The sequence below is a fragment of the Palaemon carinicauda genome, chromosome 19 (assembly GCF_036898095.1).
Source record: "Palaemon carinicauda isolate YSFRI2023 chromosome 19, ASM3689809v2, whole genome shotgun sequence".
Classification (NCBI taxonomy): domain Eukaryota; kingdom Metazoa; phylum Arthropoda; class Malacostraca; order Decapoda; family Palaemonidae; genus Palaemon; species Palaemon carinicauda.
This window is the reverse complement of record NC_090743.1, coordinates 99,156,893-99,182,072: the sequence shown is the minus strand read 5'-3', so window position 1 is coordinate 99,182,072 and position 25,180 is coordinate 99,156,893. Positions and strand designations below refer to the sequence as shown.

The 25,180-nt window shown below is 41.1% G+C and overlaps 1 protein-coding gene across 3 annotated transcripts in view; it reads right to left on the bottom strand.

The window, feature by feature from the left end:
* LOC137658289 (uncharacterized) overlaps positions 1-14,135 on the bottom strand; it is a 143,271-nt gene extending 129,136 nt beyond the window's left edge. Inside the window, exon 1 of one of the 3 annotated variants that reach the window (XM_068392963.1) lies at positions 13,970-14,135. The gene's annotated coding sequence lies outside the window, so the exon portion shown is untranslated. The remainder of the gene's footprint in view (positions 1-13,969) is intronic. The other 2 variants (XM_068392964.1, XM_068392962.1) reach the window with 2 other exon arrangements.
* Positions 14,136-25,180: the final 11,045 nt, after the last annotated feature.

The following is a 25,180-nucleotide window of genomic DNA, read 5'->3' as shown; positions in this document are numbered from 1 at the left end:
TTGATTCCACCGAGACTTGAGTCGCCATTGCAGAGATCTCATTCTGAGGCGACCATTGGGAACTAGACGGGCCAAGGATGAGACGTGACCAAGGAGACGTAACCATGATTGGGCTGGGAGTTAGTCTCGTCTGAGGAAAGGATTCGCGACCCTCCTCAGCCTTGCTATCCTGTCTTCTGATGGGAAGGCTTTGTGGAGATTGGTGTCTAAGATAATGCCTAGATATACCAGTCTTTGAGTAGGAAGCAGAGAAGACTTCTCGAGATTTACCATGATCCCCAGATCTTGGCAAGTTCCAGAAGTTTTTCTCAGTGTCGAAGAAGGGTCGACTCCGAGTCTGCTAGGATCAGCCAGTCGTCCAGATAACGGAGGAGACGCATGCCGATCCTGTGTGCCCACGATGATATCAGGGTGAACACTCTGGTGAAAACCTGAGGTGCTGTGGAGAGACCGAAACATAGTACCTTGAACTGGTAGATCTTGTTGTCTAGGCTGAATCTTAAGTACTTTCTTGAAGACGGATAGACTGGGATCTGGAAGTACGAGTCCTTCAGGTCCAGGGTATACATGAAGTCTTGCGGTCTCACTGCAAGTCTGACCATGTCTGCCGTCTCCATGCTGAACGAGGTCTGCTTTTCAAACCTGTTCAGAGCTGAGAGGTCGATGACTGGTCTCCAGCCTCCAGACGCCTTCCTTACAAGAAAGAGTCGACTGAAGAAGCCTGGGGACCAGTCGACGACCTCTTAGAGAGTGCCCTTCTTCAACATGGTCTCGACTTCTGCCCAAAGGGCTTGACCCCTTACCGATCCAATGGCAAGGAAGCTCAACGACACTGGATTCGCTGTCAGGGGAGGTAGAGATGTTGTGAATGGGACGCGATATCCCTGACTGATTACGGAAATTGTCCAGGAATCGGCCCCGAGTTGCTGACACCTGATCGCGCAGGTTTGTAGGCATCCCCCCACTGGTGGACATGCAGGGGGACTGCCAATCCTAGCATTTGCGGCCTCGGCCACTCTCTCTAGGATTTTTCCCTCCCCTGGAGGACTTTTTGCTTTTCCTGTCTTTGACAGGAAAGGGCTTCGACACCGTTGTCTTTGCTGCCACTGCCGGTTTCGTTGTCTTGGACAGGGGAGGTTGTTGAGGTTCTGGAGGTTTATAGGGCTTCGATGTAAGAGCCCTATGTAGGAGAGAGTCCTGATTGGACTTCCTCCACCTCTCTGCCGCCTGTTCCACGTCTTTAGGCTCAAAAAAATTCCTCCCCAAGATGGAAGAATGTCTGAGCCTGCTGACCTCGGTGCTGGGGCCCTTCATGTGGAATCTCCCAGACACCTCATCTCGACGCTTCAAGATGGAATTAGCCCACAAGTTCGAGACTTGGTGGGCTAGAAACTCGATGGTATGAGTGCCTGAAAGAAGGAAGGTCTCCAGGGCCTTCCTGGTACTCTCCTTGTACAGGTCCTCGGATTGTAACAGGATGCCGAGAGACCCTAGTCAGATGTCCAGCCATGAAGTTGCCTGCATGGCACACTTCGCCACCTTCTCCTGACTGAGGATCTCCGTAGCCGAGAAACACACATGCCGGTTGGAGAGTATCACTAGAGGGACTCCCCTGGTAAGCTCTTCCACAGAATGGTGTAAGGGAAGAACTAAAAAAAGACTCCTCCATGATCTCAAAGTACCTCCCCTGATGGACACGAGGAGGCGGGAACCCTTATCTCTGGCACTCTTAACCCCTTGGGACCAAGGCAAAGCCGCGCTATCCTTAGGGGGTTTTTGAGTGCCGAAGACTCGGTCCAGGATCGTGTCCTTGCCCTCTCGAGGGGGATTCTCAGGATCCGCGAACCCGTTGAGATTCCTCATCAGGGTCAGAACCTGCCAGAACGCATGGTCTGACTCCTGTAGCTCTCCTCCTGTAGGGCTGGCAGCAAAGTCTCCTGTCCCCAAAGGCTCTTCTTGGGGGGACTCGTGGACGTTCTCCGCGCGTTTGGCTGGCTCTGGTCTCATCCTCGAGGACGACTTTGGGACAGTCTTAGAGTCCTTCGACTCCCTCCTGGGAGGGATACAGGACTCCAACAGCGATGGCGGGAGGCTCTTCTCCACCCCTACGCGAGAAGACTTCTCTACGCGAGATGGGGTTTCTCCCATTGGATGGGAGAACGCCTCACCTCATGTGAAACCCCTGAGCACGGGAAATCCTCGTCCGAAGGGGAAGGAGAGAAAGTCTGGGGGGGGGGGGAGCCTTCCTCAAAGACTTCCGAGGAGCCAGCTTAGCCCTTGGAGAAGTCACCACGTCATCTACTCCTCTCTCCCTCTTCAAGGGGGGTCGAAACTGCAGCTGATTTGAGGCCCAACTCAGAGAAAGCGGGCTTAAAGGCCTGCATGACAGCTCTGACAAGGGACCCAAACCACGGCTGCTTACTGACAGCAGCGCTGTCAGAGACTCCCTCTGGAGGGAAGGGGATCGTTCAATCCCCAAGAGTAGAAACCACAACAGGGTCTTCCTGAAAAGAAGAAGAAGGAAAGTTCTTGGCCTTATCCAGCGTTCTCCCGGCCTCCGGCGAGCGCGCTGGTCTCCGCTTGCGGGGGGGGGGGGGGTGAACGTGATGACGAAAACCTGGTTGCACGCGGTCCTGCAGCCTTGCGCTTGGGATCGCGCTGGGAATCCCACTGAGAATCGCGCTGGCGGTCGCGCTGGCAGTCGCGCTGGCACTCGAGCGATGGGATTTTGCCTGGGTCGCGCGCAGGCGCCCGGGTGAGTGTGGGCGCGTAAGGGCGATGGTGAGTTTGCGTGTGGGCGCGCAGGCGAGCGATGGCGCGCGGGCGAGCGATGGGGCGCGGGCGAGCGATGGCGCGCGGGCGAGCGATGGGGCGCGGGCGAGCGATGGCGCGGGTGCGTGTTGGCACGTGGGCGAGCGGTGGCGCGCAGGCGAGGGCGGGCGTTGGCGCGTGGGCGAGTGATGGCAAGCAGGCGTTGGAGCGCGCAGCGGCGCAGGTGATCGATGGCGTGCAGGGGCGCGTTCTGGAGAATGCCAAGTGCGCGCAGTAGGTTGGACAAGCGTTCGCGTGCACGGAGGCGATTGCTCAAGTGCGCATGGACGCACAGGATCCCATGAGCCCGTGACGGTGATAACGTTGGGCGCGTGAGCAGGGGATATATCCCTTGCGCACAAGGGGGCGTACATCTGCAACTGGAAAACGCGCAGGGCGCGCGTGGGCGCGCGTTGGTGACTGCTCGCGATGGCGCGTAGATGACTACGCGCGATGGCGCGTAGATGACTACGCGCGATGGCGCGTAGATGACTACGCGCGATGGCGCGTAGATGACTACGCGCGATGGCGCGTAGATGACTACGCGCGATGGCGCGTAGGTGAAGGTTGGCGAGCAGGCGTGGTCTGATGGTGCGTCGGTGTTTGCTGGCGCGTTGGAGAGTGCTGGCGAGCAAGGGAAGAAGGTATATTCCCTCCTGCCCCCAGATCTGAAGATCGTGGGTGCACAGGAGATCGTTGGCACGCAGGCAAGCGCTGGCGCGTAGGAGATCTTCGGCGCACAGGAGATTGTGGGCGCGCATGGCGCGCATCAGGATGAGGTCGCGCAGTGGCGCGCTGGCGAGCAGGTGAGCGCTGGCGCACAGGAGATCGTTGGCGCGCAGATGAGCGCTGGCGCGTTGTCTCTGGAACTGGTGGTCGCTGGTGCGTTGTCTCCGGAACAGCAGCCGGAGAGCGCTTGCGCGCAATTGCGTGCTGGAGAGCAGGAGAACGTCGGCGCGCAGGGGATAACTGGCGCTTAAGGTACTTTGACACAATGTGAGAAAGTCCCTTTTGCCCCGAGGGGACCGTTGCCCGTTTGATAATAGGATGCGTGGGCTCCCACAGCGCATCGGCAGCCAAGAAAGGCGACGGCAGGTCGGCAGGTCAGCAGGTCTGGCAGGAGTAGGAGTTCGCGAACAATCTGCGGAGAGGTCCAGGGATGCAGCTGGAACGGTCGGTGAACAACGGCGAGGTTTCTCTGCGGCGGATTGCGGCGATGATGAGCCGAAGAGGCGCGTCCTAACACCCTTGTGAGGTGAAGGAAGGCCTCTACGGCGGAGAGGAAGGCGAGCCTTACGCCTTATACGCCCTCTTGGGGCAACAGGCTGACCGTCAGCAGTCCTCCGAAGAGGAGTCTCTGTCAGTGAACTCCTCCAAGGGGGAGAATCACCTGCAGGAGAGACCGTTGGACTTAGTTCCTCCCTCGAAGGATGTTCGGAGGGGGAACTAAGCCTTCAGCTACATCAGCAACTACAGGAGCAGAGGTTTGAAATAACTCATCAGAAGCCTCTGCCACAACACCGTCGATGATAGACAGAGGATTGACCTCTGCTAAAGTCGGCGACTGTTTGACAGCTGCCCCTAACCTGATTATGTCAAACAGGGCTTCCTTGGAGGTCGAGCACTAAAGCCCCAAGGAAGCCCAAAGCTGTAACAGATCATTATTAGAAACATTTACTTTAGATGATACATTTAAATACTCCCCCGGGGGAGGAGGAGATGCGGCCTCGCTATGGGAGGCAACTCCCTCTCCCAAACCCCGAGATCGGTCAACAGAAATGCGGCCTACGCTACCACTCGACGACCTCTCGGAAGAAACCGATCGAGTGGGAGTTTCGGAGGAGGTTTGGGCTACGGAGGAAGAGTCCTTGGGATTTTCTCTCTTCAAGGAAGCCCTTGAAGGAGAAATATCCCGACGGGAAAACCTCTCCCACTGGGAGGTAGACCACTCCCTGCACTCACCACATACATTATCTCTATCACACCGTTGGCCCCAACAGAAAGAACATAAGGTGTGTGGATCCATGTCGACCGTCGACATATAAGTTCCACAAGGGCGGTCAAGTAAGCCGGGACACTTCTGCATCGCAGAAGCCAACTTCCAAACACTCTGTCAAAAAGAAAAAGCAAACAAAGATTAATGGCTGTCAGTGTAGGTGAGGGTGACAGTGGACACGTCCGTCTAGCACCCGAGACGTGAGCAAAGTGAACTCAGCACAGGTGTGTGTGAGATGGGGGGGGGGGAGGTAGCAAGCTACCTCCCCCCCCGGCTAACTAGCGGTGGGGTCGTAAACCCTGTTAAAATTCTAATGGCTCGTCATTTCAGCTACGCCGAAAGTAATTGCTCATACTAAATAGCGTGGTTTGTATTTCAGTTACGGAACAAATATACATTATATATATATATATATATATATATATATATATATATATATATATATATATATATATATATTTATGTATATATATACATATATATATATATATATATATATATATATATATATATATATATATATATATATATATATATACATATATATATATATATATATATATATATATGTATATATATATATATATATATATATATATATATATATATATATATATATATATATATATATATATATCTATATATATATATATATATATATATATATATATATATATATATATATATATATATATATATATATATATATATATATATATATATATATATATATACATGTATGTAGATACACACACACATATATATATATATATATATATATATATATATATATATATATATATATATATACATGTATGTAGATACACACACACACATATATATATATATATATATATATATATATATATATATATAGATTTTTACATATGTATATATATATATATATATATATATATATATATATATATATATATATATATATATGTATATATATATATATATATATAAATATATATATATATATATATATATATATATATATATATATATATATATATATATATAAATATATATATATATATATATATATATATATATATATATATATATATATATATATAAACAATTTCGAAAAAGATTGAACTCCCCTTTGTAGTACTTTCCAGTGGAAATGTACCAGCTAACAATGACCTGACTGGCTGACTAACGATGTGAATTTTGTGTTGCGTCATGATTACGTCACTATTACGTAAAAGTGATTAACTTTTGAAAATCCAATAAGAATGTTCCTAAACTAATCGTATCAATGATGGCCTTTTTCCAAGAAATATTTACGAACAAACAAACACCTATAATAATGTAAATATCCAAGCGAATTTCAAGTGCAAACGTCTTGTTTGATTTAACGAGGTCCACACTAGGCTTCTTAATATCAACCCCCCCCCCCTTCCCCCTTATCTTGCTTAAGGACAACGAAGAAATACGGCATTTCAAAAATCCATATTAAAGGTTTAAAGGCCGTTCATGAATGGCTGAGGCAAGGGACAGTGACATTGGCCTATCAAGCAAGACCATGCCCTAGACTAGAGAATGACCATTTATACAAATGATCAGCGCCCAAGCCCCCTCTCCACACACGCTAGTACCAAGGAGGGCAAGGAAATGGCTGCTGATGACTCAGTAGATAGACTTACAGGCTCTCCAAAAACCGTTAGCTCACAAGGATGGTGAGGTTGCAGCGACCAAAGGAACTAACGAGCTTTTGTGGGACTCGAACCGCAGTCTGGTGATCATGCTGACTTTTAACTGTAGAATTAGTAGACCATTTTCAGATTTCAGTTTACGTATAATTATTTAATTGCAACATATTATAACCGTCTGATTCAAGCTGGAATATTTCCTAATGGTGTCCAGAAGTCAGCTGAGTGAAAGGCAACCTTTTTTTTATTTTTTTTTATTTTTTTGATATACGAAAAACAGATATATAAAGCAGTATGTGAGAAACCCAAAGTCTCCAAGGGTGGGATGTACACTATTTCAACGAGCAAACCGGATAATTAAGGTCTGAATACTCCAAATAAGATCTAGAGAGACATCTCTTTGTCAATAAATTCACCAAATCAAAATAAGTCCCATCAAAACTAGATAGTTCGTATACACTGGTTCTTTTAATATTTTCATTCACATATTTCAAGAGACAAATTTTCACAAATCTCTCGATAAATTGTTAATCCAATCGAATGCATATGTTTACGTTTAAATGCCTATTATTATTATTATTATTATTATTATTATTATTATTATTATTATTATTATTATTATTATTATTGTTATTATTATTATTATTATTATTATTATTATTATTATTATTATTATTGTTATCATTATTATTATTATTATTATTATTAGCTAAGCAACAACCCTAGTTGCAAAAGCATTATGCTACAAACACAAAGACTCCAACAGGACTAACTCAGCCCAGTGAGGAAAAGATTGATTGATTGATTTGTGGTTTTCTGGCATCCTGTTATTGACGAGTGATGAAAAGGCAATAATGAAATAAACTACATATGAGAATTAATGAATTAATTAATGGAAAAGGACTGAGATAACCAAAGATCAATAACAAAGCTAAAATAAATATGCCCTATATAAACTCTGAAGAGAGACTCATTTAAGAAATGTACAGGTTTTTCGAGCCCTCGGTTCGCTTTGCTAGTGACAATCATTCCTTTACACTTACTCCAAGTCATTGTTATACACGCTAAGGTTACAATGAGATGTCTGGCCAAAGTTTTCTTTTTTAACTGGTAGTTGAAGAGTATTGCGCCATTCTTATGAACCCTGTACTGAAAACACGTAAGGGACTCGCTAACCTTACTTTATACTGTGTAACTATCTTCTATTTCAAGTAAGTCAAAATTTCAGGAAGTTGCACGGGAATTGGCAAAATAGCATGCAAATTTTGAAAATGACATGAAAACTGGTAAAATGGCGCGGAAATGGGTAAAATAGCACAAACATTTGCAAAATTACACGAATATTGACAGGAAACTGCACGAATATTGGCAAAGTTCCGAGAAAATACAGTTTTGCACGGAAATTGACAAAATTGAACGAAAAATGGTAAAATTGTACGAAAAATGGTAAAATTTAACGAAAAAAAATGGTTAAATTGCACGAAAATTTAACAAACGGCACGAAGATTTACAAAATTTCAAGAATACTGGCAAAATTCCACGAAAATTTGAAAAATTCCATGAAAATTTATGGGTTCTACGATACTGACTTTCAAAATTTTCTTATTAGCCCCTCATCATTCACAGGAAGATTTCAATCACCAACGTGATGCATTGCACGGCATTTCTGAACAGGAAATCGTGCAGTGTCGTAGAGGTGACATAATGGCTCACAGCCTTTGGTCCAGAATTCCTTTCGGACTTGGCCCAATCATTCGTAAAATCCCCCAAAATATTTACTTAATTTAATAGGCACAATATTCAACACATGAATGTTCAGATCATTAAGAAATTTTGATACAATAAAAGCACTATCGTAATAATTACGAAGAATATTGAATGAATAACTAGATATTAAAAAAGTGAAATCTTCAGTACCGAATTGCACAATACACAAAAATTAATGCATAGAAATTACATTTTAAAACAATTGTGATTTCTAGCGATTTGGGAAGTAATTTTCCTTATGTATAAATATTTCTGGGAAACCTAACATACGATCAAGTAAACTATGTACTTTAGCTTTCTTCCATCTATGAATTTTAGAGGTAATACACTTCGTAATATTCCTATTGCTGTGAATAAAAAGGTCATAGGCCAATTCAATAAAAGTAGTATTCATCAAGAACACAGAATCTAAAATTAGGTTTACCAAGCAAATACCTTTTTTTTCATAACCATTAAGTACTGAGAAGCTATATGAATATCTGAATCCTCAAACTATTTCGTCCTGAGAACACCCCCCCCCCCCCTTTTCCTCTTCCCCTTCACACAAAAACACACACACCTCACCTGAGTAGCAGCACCCCCCCCCCCCTCCCCCGCGCGAAAGGAACAACCCGTAGCCCTCTACGACGTAATATCTGTTTAAACTCATTGGACATATTAGCAACTCATTACAGTAACTAGAGGGTCACCCAGTAGTGCAGACCTACAAAACGGCAGCTTATTTCTCGACCTTTTGCTCTAAATTGACCTTGACCTTTGGCCTTGACATGTATTAATTGGCGTGGATTTTCATACACTCAAATATGAACAAAGTTAGAATTCTGTGTGATGACGATGTCTAACTTTATGGCTGATAACGGGAATTTTACGTTTTGCGTGTCTGTAACCTTGACCTTTGACCTTGACTTTCCAAAAATGTAAAACATTTCCAGCTTTTTGCATAACAGCTAATCCCTGCAACTTCCATTACTCTACGATGAAAACTTGGACTAGGAAGCTGTTCACAAACAAACATACAAAAAGGGGAGAAAACATAACCTCCTTCCAACTTCATTGGCGGAGGTAACAAATTAATAAGCGTGCATTATGTATCAAAGTTGATTGGATTAGGTACTGCATGCATACCCACCAATTAATGCTAACTGTTTAGAATCTGACGAACACTTTTGAATTGCAGTTTACGTAACATTTATCAATTGACGCAGGTTTTATTCAAGAGACCTCTCTCTGCCAACAAATTCAACTAATCAAAATAAGACCCATTGAAACTAGAAATTTCGCATGCGATAGTTCCCTCCGCCAATGAAGTAGGAAGGACGTTATGTTGAATCTCCTGTTGTGTATTTGTTTTCTTTGTTTGTGTTTGTGAACAGCTTCCTAGTCACAATTTTAATCGTACGGCAATGAAATTTGAGGATTAACTGCTATGTGAAAAGCTAGAAAGGATTAAATTTTGGAAGGTCAAGGTCAAAGTTCAAGGTCACAGTCAAGCAAAATATCCAATTCACGTAATCAGCCATAAGTTTGAACACCGTTGTCACAGACACTTCAAACTTGGTTTATATTTTACTAAGAAAATCCAGAACAATGATAGAACGAAAAAATTGCTAATCTGGATAAGGGAATTAATGGGCTATCTGTGCGATACAAAATTTAATAGAAATATTGAACTTATTTTCTTTGTATTTCCTAAGTTAAGTAGGATAAAAAATAACATTTGTAACATTATGTTCACTACTTACATAGTAACATTGTCCATGATCAGAGGCCACATTTGTGACATGGACGATGTAAATATCAGAGACGAAATTATGATAATTTTTTTTAAACGAAGTTATATTTCGGAGCAGCGAAGGATGATTAATGGAGAATATAAAACACCTTTGGGATTAAACAGAAGTAAGATGTATCAAATATGGAATTCACTGAGTTAAAATGTAAGCAACCTTAATATTATTTATGTAGCATAAAAAATGCAACTGTACAATCTGTCTTGAGCTAATAAATAAAAAAAAATGCATGTTAAGGTCAAAGGTGAAGGTCAAGGTGGAGCAAAATGTCGAAAAATTATAGCTGCCTCGGCGGATATCTGCACTCTAATGAGTGCCCCTCTAGTTCTTCGTATATTTCTATTCATATATTTCTGAGCTAACTTTTCACAAATATATCTAGAAATTTAAAAGCAACTTTCCTTTCCCTCTCCGTATCAAACTTGATTGGAGTGGGAACTACATTTATACACATTCAATTCTTAATATGTTACGATAATGAATCAGACTTTTTCGGCTCCCAATTCCCTCATGAAGGTGATACACAATTGAAACAGAAGTCTTCTCTAGACATTAAAACTTTACCTTCAATTCCTCACTGAAGCAAAAATAGTTTTAATCACATCTACGCAAGAGATAATTGTAATTGACAACATAATTACTTATAACCCGTTTTAATAAAAAAAAAGGAAGTAATTTGCATATAGAACTATTTATCGTTATTACGGCTATATCAAATAAAATACTGCCAAAGTAGGTTGACAATGACCTTTATATTTACGTAACACTGAAGGCGTGTTTCTCCGTTTTCCCACCTTGAGCAAAACTGCGGGTAACAACCACCTTTGCTTGACAGTTCAAAAAAACAAACGAAGATCCAATAGCTCTTGTAATATCTAATCATGCCATAACTAATGAGGTGATTGCCATTGTCTACCGACTGCATTAAGAATAATTTAACTTATGAAATTATTTCATTCAAATGAATTTGATCAGAGTTGATTTATTATTGTATTTTCGAGAAAAAAGGGTGTTTTCAACTAGTTTAAGGACTGAATAAAGATCACGTTAAAATTTTCACGACAAATTAGTCAAATGGGACTAAAGTTGACCATTCCTGCGAAAGTAATGAACTTGGAGTCGCTACGCAATCTGTTAGTAATAGAGCTATTGAAATTCAAGATTTTTATAAATGATTTCAACCAGCCTGAGGTTGCTGAAATAACCCCTTCTTACACACGCTTTCTTTCATATTTCGAGTTTGGGCAAGTTGGGGTGGGGGGGCTCTCTACGCAATAATACGCAAAATGCCTAAGAGCGTATAAGTAGGCAAACTGATCTCGTAGGTCTTGTGATGCGTAGTGTTGCATTGTGTGATAGGACCAGGAAAGCAGTAAGTAAGTAAATAAGCAAGTAAGTAGGTGAGTGAATAAATAGGTGAGTGAGTGAGTGAGCAAGCAAGTTAAGTGAGCGAGTGAGTAAGTAAGCAAGTAAGCAAGCAAGTTAAGTGAGTGAGTAAGTGATCAAGTGAGTAAGTGATCAAGTAAGTAAGTGAGTGAGTGAGAGGGTGGGTGGGTCAGGAAGTGAGTGAGTGAGTGAGTGAGTGAGTGAGTGAGTGAGTGGGTGGGTGGGTGAGGAAGTAAGTAAGTGAGTGAGTCGGTGAGGAAGTAAATAAGTAGATAAGCTGGTAAACAAGCAAGCAGGTTAAGTGAGTGAGCGGGTAAGTAAGTTAGTGAGCAATCAATAAGTAAGTAAGTAAGTAAGTAAGCGAGTGAGTGAGTGAGCAAGCAGGCAGGCAGGCAGGCAGGCAGGCAGGCAGGCAAGCAAGCAGGGAAGCAAGCAGGAAGGCAAGCAAGCAAGCAAGCGAGTAAGTGAGCAAGCAAGAGAATAAGTGAGCAAGTAAGTAACTAAAGAAGTAAGCAATCAAGCAAGCAAACAAGTTAAGTAAGTAAGTAAGCAAGCAAGTTCAGTAAGTAAGTGAGAAAATAAGTGAGCAAGCAAGTGAATGAGTGGGTGAACGAGTGAAAATATATTGAACGAAATCCGAAGTACACTTTCTTTTTATAATCACCTGCATAATTTCCATAGATTCTGCTATCAAATCTGAAATTCCAGCTCACTTTGCATCAAAAGACACTTTAGTAAGGCTGTCCTGATCTCACCAAAACACAGTTGCCATAGGCCTACGCGAAATCACATAGGCAGAGATATGTGCATATACTTCCTAATTAATTTTTGAACATTCAATATTAATTTACCCATAGAAAATCAACTTCTACTCTTTTGTTGCTTAATTTTACTTTAAGGGCTGCTTTCCTGGTCATATCACACAGGGGGACCCTACACACTATGTGAACTACAAAATAATTTTATTGTACAGTATACACTCAGGTATTTAGCATATCATACAGCGTATTACGTGTTTGTTAAAACCACATTATCGAAGCACTTAGAGCACTTTATGCAACCAAATATAAATATCTCCACTTACGGAAATTGAGTCACGAAAGAAATAAAAAAAACTAGAACGGGTACTCGGTAGAGCGCATACCTTCGCCAACCCTACATCACAGGATAGGTAATTGAATTATACACACTTTGACACTAATTCCATGCAAATCGGAAAAAAATGACCATGCTATAACAAAAAATACCCTTTTTACCCTTTCGTTACCTTGACTTTTAACCCAATCACTCCCACAATCTAATCAAATTGTCCTTGGATCATAGAAAATCGCCCGACCAAATTTCGTGGGATTCGGTCAAATAGTCTTTGAGTTTTGCAAATCACAAACAAACAAATAAATAAATACACGCCTATCAAAATATAACCTTCTGGTGAAGGTAATAAATCTATGAGCCAAACCTTTCCCACAGTTCACAATTGGACAAACCCGTTTTCGTTAACTTGTCCGAGTGACACCAACTAAAGGATCACTACACGGCATTCACATACAGTACACGATACGCCAATGTAGGCCGTGGGAACGTTAATTACCGTCGGGGAAATAACACAACGCACATACTGAAAATTTGCAAATATTCTCAATATAATCACAATTCCAATTCTTTTAACTACCTATATCTTACCTGAAAGGCTTGGCATAAAAGTTCTCAATACAAAAAACATTATTAATGCTGTATTTTCTATAATAACCAATGTCCTTACAACTAAAGCTGATTATTCAATTAAGCTATAACATATTTATTATAGGTATCGAAATAACTGAATATATGAGAAAGGGCGTGACTAACACTTAAAACCTAAAGACCAACGAAATTGTTAACGGAGACGGCTTAAGTATTTGCAAACCTTTCATATAATTTCTACAAAAAATAGTTGTATAGATTCTAAAGAGCGTGTTTAACGTGTTAGTATTAATACTGCGTATGTATAACTATAAAGTACTTTTTATAAGATTTACGAAGCCTACTCGAATGAGAAATTAGGCAAAATATGTATATATTATTGCAAAATTGAGATGTCATTTGGTTTGCACTATTTTGAACGTCACCTTTAATACATAAAAGTCAAAAAATACATTTAAAAATACATTTGATATTTTGTCCCATATGCCCTCACAATTCCTTGATGCTTGTCTACATCAAAAGTGCCATGTTGAGCCCTTTTTCATAATTGCCAACTACTTATTAGAGGTATTGACATTGCAATTCTGTTTCACGATCCTACATTGGATAAAATTAACACCTTTGTCTTCGGCAGCTCGGAATATTCAGAAAAAATTATAAGGAAAAATGCTTCAATGTGTAATGGCCAACAAAACCTTTCGAGACATCACCGGCTATCAGTCTTTGTTGAAAATTATTATTCCAATATCATCAGTTCATTCACATAATTCTTCAAACTATAATCGAGCCTCTGCCGTTTATGAAAATAAAAAAAAAATCGCGCATAATATAAAGACAAATTAATAAATACATCGTATTTTTTAGCACAAGCTCACCTTGACCACCGTTCGTCTTCACCTCTTGAACCACAAGTGAGTTATTCAAGTTGGAGGAATTGGTGCTTTGCCCAATCAGAGACCTCAACTTTGGCATACTTTTCTTTTGCCGTCTCTTATTGGCTAAAAGCTTCGTTATTTGCCAAGAGGCTTTGGAAGCGCTTGTCCTATTTGCTGGTGGGATTAGAGCCAATTTTCAGGAGTTTTCTTCAAAGACAATACACGAAAGATGGGAAACTGACTATTAATACCATTAAAAAAAAAAAACATCATCCAAGCCGTCAGAATGCGCGCCATCTATTAATCATGCCCTCAACTAAAACTCGGCTGTGGCGTAGCGCGGCTTATTTAAATGTTAATATTTATTCTCATGCTGCAGTAAACTTCTCTTTATTAATTATTGAATACTAAATCAATTAATATTGCTTGTTAACATGATTATAGGGCTCTATCATAGCTTATGACTTATATATTAGGCATTTCTGAATCATAAAATAAAATCCTTCAGTTAATGTAACATTATTGCTAAGTAGCTTTATCTAAAATTGAGAGGGCAGTTAGAATGAAACAAACTTATTCTCATATTATCTTATTATTTCACCAATATAGTATACAGTAACTATTTTCCTTTTTTGGGGTTTGTGCTCATGATTGTATACTGTACATACCTAAGCAACTGTACACAAATGTTCTTGCAAAGAACATAAACAAAGTAAAAGAAATGGTACATGCTTCATTTGCATGCAATATTCATACGAGTCATACAAACAAAACATGCATATATCAGAATCTAAATAGCAAACAAAGCATGGGATAATCAAAACCAATAATATGAAATCAAAATGAAAAAGCAGACCTAACTTGCATGCTGATTAGGCAAAGGATAAGCAATATTTGTTAATAAAACTAAGAAAAGTACAACAACAAAGTAGTAAAAGTAATGTATCCTTTTATAACAAATGCAATGCTGTATTTTACAGAATACTGTATAACCAAAAATCTAATTTTCATAAAAAGCAAATAAAAATTGACGTCACAAATCAAATAGGAAACAAACCACAGAGAAGTCATTCAACCAAAACAATTAGATTTCAAAACTACAAACTGAAATGTACCTGTGCCAGATTCTTCAAAAATGCTTTCAAATGTTGCAGTACTGCACTCAGAGTTGTATGTTATTGCTGGTGCTGCAGATATATCATTTGGATTACCTGTGAAAGTGGGAAAGAGTTACTAGTATAACTAACAGTTTCAGTCCATAATACTGTACTATAAAAATGTGTTATAAAACAAATTACAGTATACAGTGGAACCTCTACATCCGATCGTATCTACATCCGAATTTTCCAACATCCGAAGTAAAATTCGAGCAAATTTTTGACTCTACACCCGAATTTTATTTCGACACACGAAGTAGCAATTTTCGTCGTACCGGTTGTATCCGAATTTTTCGACACGCGAAGTACAATTCGAACACGTTCCGACTCTACACCCGAATGTTTTTTTCGACACCCGAAGTAAACAATACTCGTACGCGTAGTCGGTGCTCATAGCGCCTGAAGTGTTTTTTATTTCCGCCGATAGAAGGCAGCACATCGACCTCGGAGGGACGCTCAATTAGTGCGGCTTGGGTCAGTCCTCTGTTCTCGTCGGCTTCGTGCGGTTGTGCTCTTTGCGTTGTGATATTAACTGTGAATTAATCGTGATTTTTTACGTGCATCCATTAACGATAATTTACGTAAATCATGGGTCCAAAAAGGCTTAGTTTTGCCAGTGGTAGTGGTAGTGGTGAGAAAAGGAAGAAGGAAATGCTTTCTATAGAAATTAAGCAGGAAATTATTGAAAAACATGAGCGTGGCATCCGCGTGAGTGAACTTGCTAAACAGTATGGCCGTAATATGTCGACGATCTCGACAATCCTTAAACAGAAGGAAGCTATTAAAGCAGTGAAACCTTCTAAGGGGATCACTATAATTTCCAAACGCCGTACCCCTATCATAGAAGAGATGGAACGACTTCTACTAGTGTGGATTAAGGATAGAGAGATCGTTGGCGACACCATCACCGAAACCGTTATCTGCGAGAAGGCGCACGCCATCTTTACGGACTTGAAGGAGGAGAGCTCTGTGGGTGATGCTGGGGAGAGTTCAACCGAGCCTTCCTTAGATGATTTCAAGGCATCTCGTGGCTGGTTCGAGAAATTTAAGAAACGGTCCGGGATTCATTCAGTTGTTCGCCACGGAGAGGCTGCTAGTGCGGACACAAAGGCTGCAACTGACTTTGTTAAGAAATTCGAAAATATCGTAAAGGAAGAAGGCTACGTAGAGCAGCAGGTGTTCAATTGTGATGAAACTGGGCTGTTTTGGAAGAAGATGCCGAGTCGAACCTACATCACTGCTGAAGAGAAGAAATTGCCTGGGCATAAGCCAATGAAGGATCGGTTGACTCTTGCTCTATGTGCCAACGCTAGCGGGGACTTTAAAGTTAAGCCCTTGCTTGTTTACCATTCAGAGAACCCTAGGGCCTTTAAAGCACGTAACGTCGATAAGGATCAGCTTCATGTTTTCTGGCGATCCAACTCGAAGGCCTGGGTCACTAGGCAATTCTTTGTGCAATGGGTAAACCAAGTTTTCGGTCCTTCTGTGAAGAAGTATCTTCATGAGCAGAAATTGCTTTTAAAGTGCCTGCTATGCCTTGACAATGCACCCGCTCACCCCCCCCGGACTTGAAGATGATATCTTCGATGAATTCAAGTTCATAAAGGTGCTGTATCTTCCACCAAATACCACCTCTATCCTCCAGCCCATGGACCAGCAAGTCATCTCTAATTTTAAGAAGCTGTACACCAAGCACTTATTCAAGCAGTGCTTTAATGTCACGCAAAGCACCAACTTAACTTTGCGTGAATTTTGGAGGGGCCACTTCAATATCGTGCACTGCTTAAAGATCATTGATCAGGCTTGGGTGGGATTAACTCGACGGACCCTCAATTCTGCATGGAAGAAGCTGTGGCCTGATGCAGTTTCTCCCCGAGATTTCGAGGGTTTTGACCCCGAACCTGATCCCGTGGTCGGTGCAGCGGAAGCCGTAGAGGAAATCGTCTCCCTTGGCAAGTCCATGGGTCTGGAGGTCGACGCAGATGACGTTACGGAACTCGTCGCCGAACATCACGACGAACTGACGACGGATGAGCTCAAGGAACTCCATGCTATGTCGGAGCACATGAGTGATGACGAGGAAGAGAGCGAGGAGGTAGAACATGTGTTAGGTTCAGCGCAAATAAAAGAGGTGTTAGGAAAATATCAAGACGTGGTCGACTTCATCGACAAATACCATCCAAAGAAATTGCAGGTTTGTCGTGTAGTTTCTCAATTCGATGATGTTTGCCTAACGCACTTTCGAAACATTCTGAAAAGCCGTACGAAGCAATTATCTATCGATGCTTTCTTTAAAAAAACTGCGAAGCGAACTCGCGATGAAGAGGATGTAAGTGAACCGAAGAAAACGGCAAAGAGTGAAGAGGAAGAAAGTGAAACACAGAAAACGGAAAAGAGTGAAGCAAAAGAAATTCAGTCAATTTTAAATGTAAGTGATAGTGATTAAAATTACGTAATCATCAAAAAGAAAAAAAGAAAATGTAAAAAAAAATATAAAATATAAAAATAAAAAAAAAATAAGCTAAGTTATGTTAAAGTTCACTTAGTGTAAATTAGAATAAGTTACGGTAGTGTTACGTTTATCGTAGTTAACCTCTCTACCTCCTCGCCGTCCGTCCGTCTCCTCTCTCCTCTCTGCGTAGCGAAGACGAACAACACCTGCGCTGGAGTTTCTAAGGTAAAGTGACGCTAAAAACCCGTTTCTTATTTATCATTTTTTGCTAATTCTTCTTATTTACATGTCTATTCTTCTTATTGACATGTCTATTATCTAATTTAGTGTTCATTATTCTCATGGGAAAATTATGTGTAGCAGTTTATTAAGAAGTTATCATAGGTTTTTGGGCTCAACCACGGATTAATCCTATTTCAATGTATTCTTATGGGAAAATTCGTTTCGACATCCGATCAATTTCTACATCCGAAGTTGGTTCTGGAACGGATTAAATTCGTATGTAGAGGTTCCACTGTACAGTGAACCCTCGTTTATCGCGGTAGATAGGTTCCAGACCCGACCGCGATAGGTGAAAATCCGCGAAGTAGTGACACCATATTTACCTATTTATTTAACATGTATATTCAGACTTTTAAAACCTTCCCTTGTACGTAGTACTGTTAACAAACTACCCTTTAATGTACAGAACACTTAATGCATGTACTACAGTACCTTAAACTGAAACAGGCACAAATATTAAAGGCGATTTTATATCATGCGTTTCCTAAACACGCCAAAAAGCACGATAAAATATGGCAACCAATGTTTTGTTTATGTTTCTCTGATCATAATGAAGAAACAAATGCATTTAGTGTACACATCTGTGTATAGGTTAGTTTTTGCATCGATTATATTGATTATACAGTATGTTGATTTTGTTATTACCAATGTTTTACTTAATTTTTCTTAGGACTTCCAAATGAAATGTTTTTCTTTATGACGCCGCCTGAAACGACGGCGTCATAAAGTACGCTCAGTAAACAACCACGCTCGGTAAACAAAGAAGGCATTTAACGCGCATGATGAAAGTGATAAATAATGATATTTACAGTAAAAGCTTTTAGAAAATATGTTATTACAAATATTATTTACCGTATCTATATAAAATCATACAGTACATACTGTACGTAGCAAAGCAGGAAAACAATTTACGAGAGAGAGAGAGAGAGAGAGAGAGAGATTGTTTTACGTACGTGAATGTAAATTAAAAAAAAAATATGATAGGTTACAACATGTATACTCTTCAGACTTTTGAAACCTTCCCTTTAACTTAATGCATACAGTACTAAACTAAAACAGGCACAAATATTAAAATGTTAGAATATTAAAGTAAAAAATAAAGATTGTTACTGTACTCACCACGAAAGAAGTTCAAGAAAAACTTGAATGATGATGGCGATGAATTTGCTGCACAGTAGAAATGATGATGAGGAAGCTGATGATGTCTTCTACTGTGCAGCCAATGATAGTATTTTACGTCTCTTCAGACGGAGGTGTCTTTTCCTGGGACACCTCTTCAACTTCTTCCTGGGAAACTTCTTCAATTTCTTCCGAAGGCGTACTAGCAGGAGGAACTGGCTCTTTTTTGCGAGGCTGGGAGAACATTGTGATCGGAAGTTGTTGCCGCTGCTTCTTTTTTCGCTCTAAGAGCATCCTGTAGGGAGTCATGTCTTCATCTATCTTGTTGCAGAATTGCATAGACCAAACCATATCCTCGTCCCACTCTTGCAACATTTCTTTCAACTCCTTCGCATGGTTGCAGGCCTTGGCAAGCCATTCTAATGTTAAGCCCGTTTCTTCAACATTTTCTTGGGTCTCTTCCTGCGTTTCACTCTCTTCTTCACTGGCCGATTTCGTCAGGTCTTCTAGGTCTGCGTCAGTTAGCGGCTGGGAATGGCAGTCCAACAACTCGTCGACGTTTTCAGTCGTCATGTCGCCAAACCCGTCACCTCCAATTATCGCAGGCAACTGCACAGATTTGCGTATTGCAGAGTGTTGGATTTCAGACGGAGTAAATCCCTCGTCGTCGTAAACAATCTGGGGCCACAACTTCTTCCAGCTCGCATTCACGGTTGCAGGTTTCATTTCTTGCAGTGCCTTCTGAATGTTCTGCAGGCACGTGGCTATGGTGTACTGCCGCCAGTACGCCTTCAAGTTAAAATCTTCATCCTCATCATCTTGGGCAGCATTCACACACGCAACGAGGTCCGCCAAGGTATTCTTCGTGTAGAGGGCCTTGAACGCCCTGATAACCCCCTGGTCCATCGGTTGAATTAATGACGTGGTGTTGGGTGGCAGGAACTCAACCTGAATGCCCTCATGCGACAGATCAGTTGCATGTCCACCAGCGTTATCCATAAGGAGAAGGATCTTGAATGGCAAGCCCTTCTCTACGAGATATTTGCTGACTTGCGGGATGAAACACTGGTGGAACCAGTTGGAGGTCAGCATCTTCGTAATCCATGCTTTTGGATTATGCCTCCAGTACACGGGAAGGAGATAATTATTCTTATTTTTCAAAGCGCGAGGATTTTTCGACTTGTAAATAAGCCCCGGCTTTAGCAAAAATCCAGCAGCATTGCCACACATCACGGGGGTAACGAGATCCTTGAATGCTTTAAAGCCAGAGGCTTTGGCTTCTTCTTTGAACAGGAAAGTTCGCGATGGCATTCTCTTCCAAAACAAGCCGGTCTCATCCATATTAAACACTTGTTCCGGCTTGTATCCACCTTCGGCGATAATATTTTTGAACGTCTGGTTCACGTAAGTTTCAGCAGCGGCAGTGTCAGCGGAAGCAGCCTCGCCATGCAGGGAAACGCTTTTCAGGGCGAAGCGTCTCTGAAACTTCGCGAACCATCCTTGGCTGGCGGAAAAACGTTGTTTCTGACGCTGGGAATCAGTGGATGTCCCTGGTTGAGGTTCATCTACATCATCATCTTCTTCAGCATGGTCGCCATCGTCGTCTTGAGGTTCCTTTGCCACAAAATTCTCATACAAGCTCAAAGCCTTGGTTCGGATGGTGTTCGTATCCAAGGCTATGTTCTTCTTCTGGCAGTCGGCAATCCACACTGCTAAAGCACCTTCCATGCGTACGATCGTTTTATTACGCGTGGTAACGACTCGCTTCGCTGATCTGCTAAAGGTGTTGGTAGCCGTCTTTCTAATGTTCGCCTCGTCCTTCTTGATATAGCGAACGGTGGATTCGTTGATTCCAAAATGGCGGGCTGCGGACGCGTAACTTCTACCGTCTTTTAACATATCGAGAAGCGTCACCTTCTCAGCAATCGTCATCATCCTTCGGTGGCGTTTAGGCTCACTACCAGCCTTAGTAGAAGCAGAACGCTTGGGAGGCATTGTACAGTAGGGTTTAACAGAAAGTTCAACAAAAAGTTACACTTAAAACAGTCACGCACAGCACAGATTAAAGTTCACAATAACTTAACAACGTCTACACAGCGATACAGCGGGAGAGAAAGTGACCGCGAATACGTAGATGCTGAAAGTTGGAGATGCGGGCAAAACACCAATCACAGGCTAGATAACAAAATTTGGGTTCTGATTCGTCATCTATCAGCGCTTGAACATCAATCACAACCCGTCTTATATGCTACGTAGGTTACCAATTCAAAGTACAAGATACCCTACGTATACTGTACAGTAATAATAATAATAATAATGATAATAAATAATAATAATAATAATAATAATAATAATAATAATAATAATAATAATAATAATAATTCTAATAACAACAACAACAATAATAATAACAATAATAATAATACAGCTTTACGTACGCTATTTTACGCTTGTTTTGTTGTAGGATGTCTCTCTCTCTCTCTCTCTCTCTCTCTCTCTCTCTCTCTCTCTCTCTCTCTCTCTCTCTCGTACACTTATTCGAGATGTGATTTTTGCAACAAAGAATATTATTGGATGCAGTACTACGTACGTATACATACAAAAGATTCATGGAAAAGAAGCACATCCATTACATTTGTAGTACAGTAGTAGCCATCAGCAGCCTTACACCATTCTAATATGGTATGACTGCATCTGATTTGCGTTCATGTTCGATTTAATTTTGCTACGTACTGTATACAGTACTGAATTATCGTATGATCACATTCTCTTTTCGTGTTTTATTTCTTTCTGTGCTGAATTATATGTCATATGTAATGCAATGAACAATCAGTAAGAGCAGATATTACTAATTACAGTATTAATGGAATTACAGGTAACGAAATATCGTATTTGGAGTCTTCAGATATCGCGGTATTTTTGAAATTTCCGGAAACTCCGCGATATGTATATATATATGGGTTATGAAAAAAACCCGCGAAGTGGTGAATCCGCGATGGTCGAACCGCGAAGTAGCGATGGCTCACTGTATAACAACGTCTTTATATTATAGCAATAACATATTCATCCACACCTGCAAGATTTTGATCTGGACATGCATTTTTATTGAGTCTTGGGGAATCTGGAGTCACATAGTTCTTGCAAGAAAAGTAAAGACTGCATACTCCACAACAGCTGTTTACATATTTTGTACTTTTTATCAAGAAGACATTTAATATTGACAACTCTAATCAACTGTAGGCATCTGCAAATACATAGACATAGATATTATGAAGCAGGGTGGCAATTCATCATTTGTCCTTTGAGGGAAGTTGAAATCCATGTCTAAGGGAAGTTACAATATACAGTATTATTTAATAATTCTATATCTGATTTTTAGGTACTTATTCCTAAAATATTATATACTGTATATAAAACAATACATATGTGTCAAACAAATCTAAGAACCTAGAGGAATGAATACAGTTTATTATACTTTATGATTATTTATTAAGCTCTTGATCAAGTCAGAACCTATTTATAACAATTTATTAAAATCTCCTAGCCCAATTGTGGGAGTTCTCAAAAATGCATATTCAATTGGCACCCTTTTATGAAGGTAATATAACCAACACTTCTGCCTGGTATTTTCTAGTAAAATACCATTTCTGCAAGAAGCATGCACATTCCTAAAAAAAATTTAAACAATTATTCTAATTGACTTGGACCATTTTTGTTTTTGCATCATGTACAGTACAAGCAAAATTTTTAGGTTTTCACAACATGTTTTGCCAATTTATTACTATTGTATTACTGCGTACATTTGCTGCCAAATGGTAAATCTACTTTGGAATACTATGCGGGGTGTTGGTACCAATTACAAGATTTCATTTTGAAAATTTAACAATTATGATATTTTAATTATAAAATAAATTTTTGAATATACTTACCCGGTGAATATATAGCTGCAACTCTGTTGCTCGACAGACAAAAAACTGTACAAAAAAACTCGCTAGCGATCGCTATACAGGTTGCGGGTGTGCCCATCAGCGCCAACTGTCGGCCAGATACCAAACTCCATGTAAACAAAGACTCAATTTTCTCCTCATCCCACTGCGTCTCTATTGGGGAGGAAGGGAGGGTCGTTTAATTTATATTCACCGGGTAAGTATATTCAAAAATGTTATTTTTATTAATAAAATAAATTTTTGAATATACTTACCCGATAATCATGTAGCTGTCAACTCCGTTGCCCGACAGAATTCTATGGAGGGATACGCCAGCTATCACAATACTAGAAGGGGGTGTACTTACCAGCGCCACCTGTGGCCAGGTACTCAATCATTTGTTGTTGACACCTCCTCAATTATTCCTCGGTCCACTGGTTCTCTCTGGGGAGGAAAGGGAGGGTCGATTAAATCATGATTATCGGGTAAGTATATTCAAAAATTTATTTTATTAATAAAAATAACATTTTTCAATATTAAACTTACCCGATAATCATGTAGCTGATTCACACCCAGGGAGGTGGGTGAAAACCAGTGTACAAGATTAAAGGATAGCTAAGTATCCCATATTTCATATAACAGTTATCTCAAATAACAATGAAATAATAAGTACCTGGTAAGGAAGTCGAATAGAACCGTTACTCTGCCTCTTTATTTAAAGTTCGTCTTCCTTACTGAGCGCAGCGTTCCTCTTGGAGGCTGAATCAACCCAAAGGTGCCAAAGTACACGGGGTTGCAACCCCTACTAAAGGACCTCTACCAAACCTTTAACCCAGGCGCTTCTCAAGAATGAATAGACCACCCGCCAAATCCAAGGATGCGGAAGGCTTCTTAGCCTACCGTAACAACCATAAAAAACAACAATAAAAGTATTCAAGAGAAAGGTTAAAAAAGGTTATGGGATTAAGGGAATGTAGTGGCTGAGCCCTCACCTACTACTGCACTCGCTGCTACGAATGGTCCCAGGGTGTAGCAGTTCTCGTAAAGAGACTGGACATCTTTCAGATAAAATGATGCAAACACTGACTTGCTCCTCCAATAGGTTGCATCCATTATGCTCTGCAGAGAACGGTTTTTATTAAAGGCCAACGAAGTAGCTACAGCTCTTACTTCGTGGTTCCTTACCTTCAGCAATGCAAGGTCTTCCTCCTTTAGGTGAGAATGTGCTTCTCTGATCAGAAGCCTTATATAGTAAGAAAGCCCATTCTTGGACATGGGTCTCGAGGGTTTCTTGATGGCACACCATAAAGTTTCTGACTGTCCTCGAATAGGTTTAGACCTCTTCAGATAATATTTGAGAGCTCTGACAGGGCAAAGAACTCTCTCTAGTTCGTTACCTACCATGTTGGAGAGGCTAGGTATTTCGAACGATCTAGGCCAAGGACGTGAAGGAAGTTCGTTCTTTGCTAGGAATCCAAGCTGAAAAGAACATGTTGCAGATTCGGTTGTAAAACCAATGTTCTTGCTGAAGGCATGAACCTCACTGACTCTCTTAGCTGTTGCAAGGCAAACGAGAAAAGCAGTCTTGAGGGTAAGATCCTTGAAGGAAGCTGACTGGAGAGGTTCGAACCTAGATGTCATAAGGAACCTTAAGACTACGTCTAGATTCCAGCCTGGAGTGGAAAGACGACGTTCTTTAGACGTCTCAAAAGACTTGAGAATGTCTTGAAGGTCCTTGTTGGAAGACAGGTCCAAACCTCTGTGACGGAGAACTGAGGCCAACATGCTCCTATATCCTTTAATCGTAGGTGTAGAAAGGGATCTCTCATTCCTAAGATGTAGAAGGAAGTCAGCTATTTGGATCACAGAGGTATTGGTAGAGGATATAGAATTGGCTCTACACCAGCTTCGGAAGACCTCCCATTTAGACTGGTAGACTCTACGAGTGGAAACTCTTCTAGCTCTGGCAATCGCACTGGCTGCCTCCTTCGAAAAGCCTCTAGCTCTAGCGAATCTTTCGACAGTCTGAAGGCAGTCAGCCGAAGAGCGTGGAGGTTTGGGTGCAACCTGTCTACGTGTGGTTGACGTAGAAGGTCCACTCTTAGAGGTAGAGTCCTGGGGAAGTCGACTAGCCATTGCAGTACCTCTGTGTACCATTCTCTTGCAGGCCAAAGGGGAGCAACCAGCGTCAGCCGTGTCCCTTCGTGCGAGACGAATTTCTGCAGAACTTTGTTTATTATCTTGAACGGAGGGAATGCGTACAGGTCGAGATGGG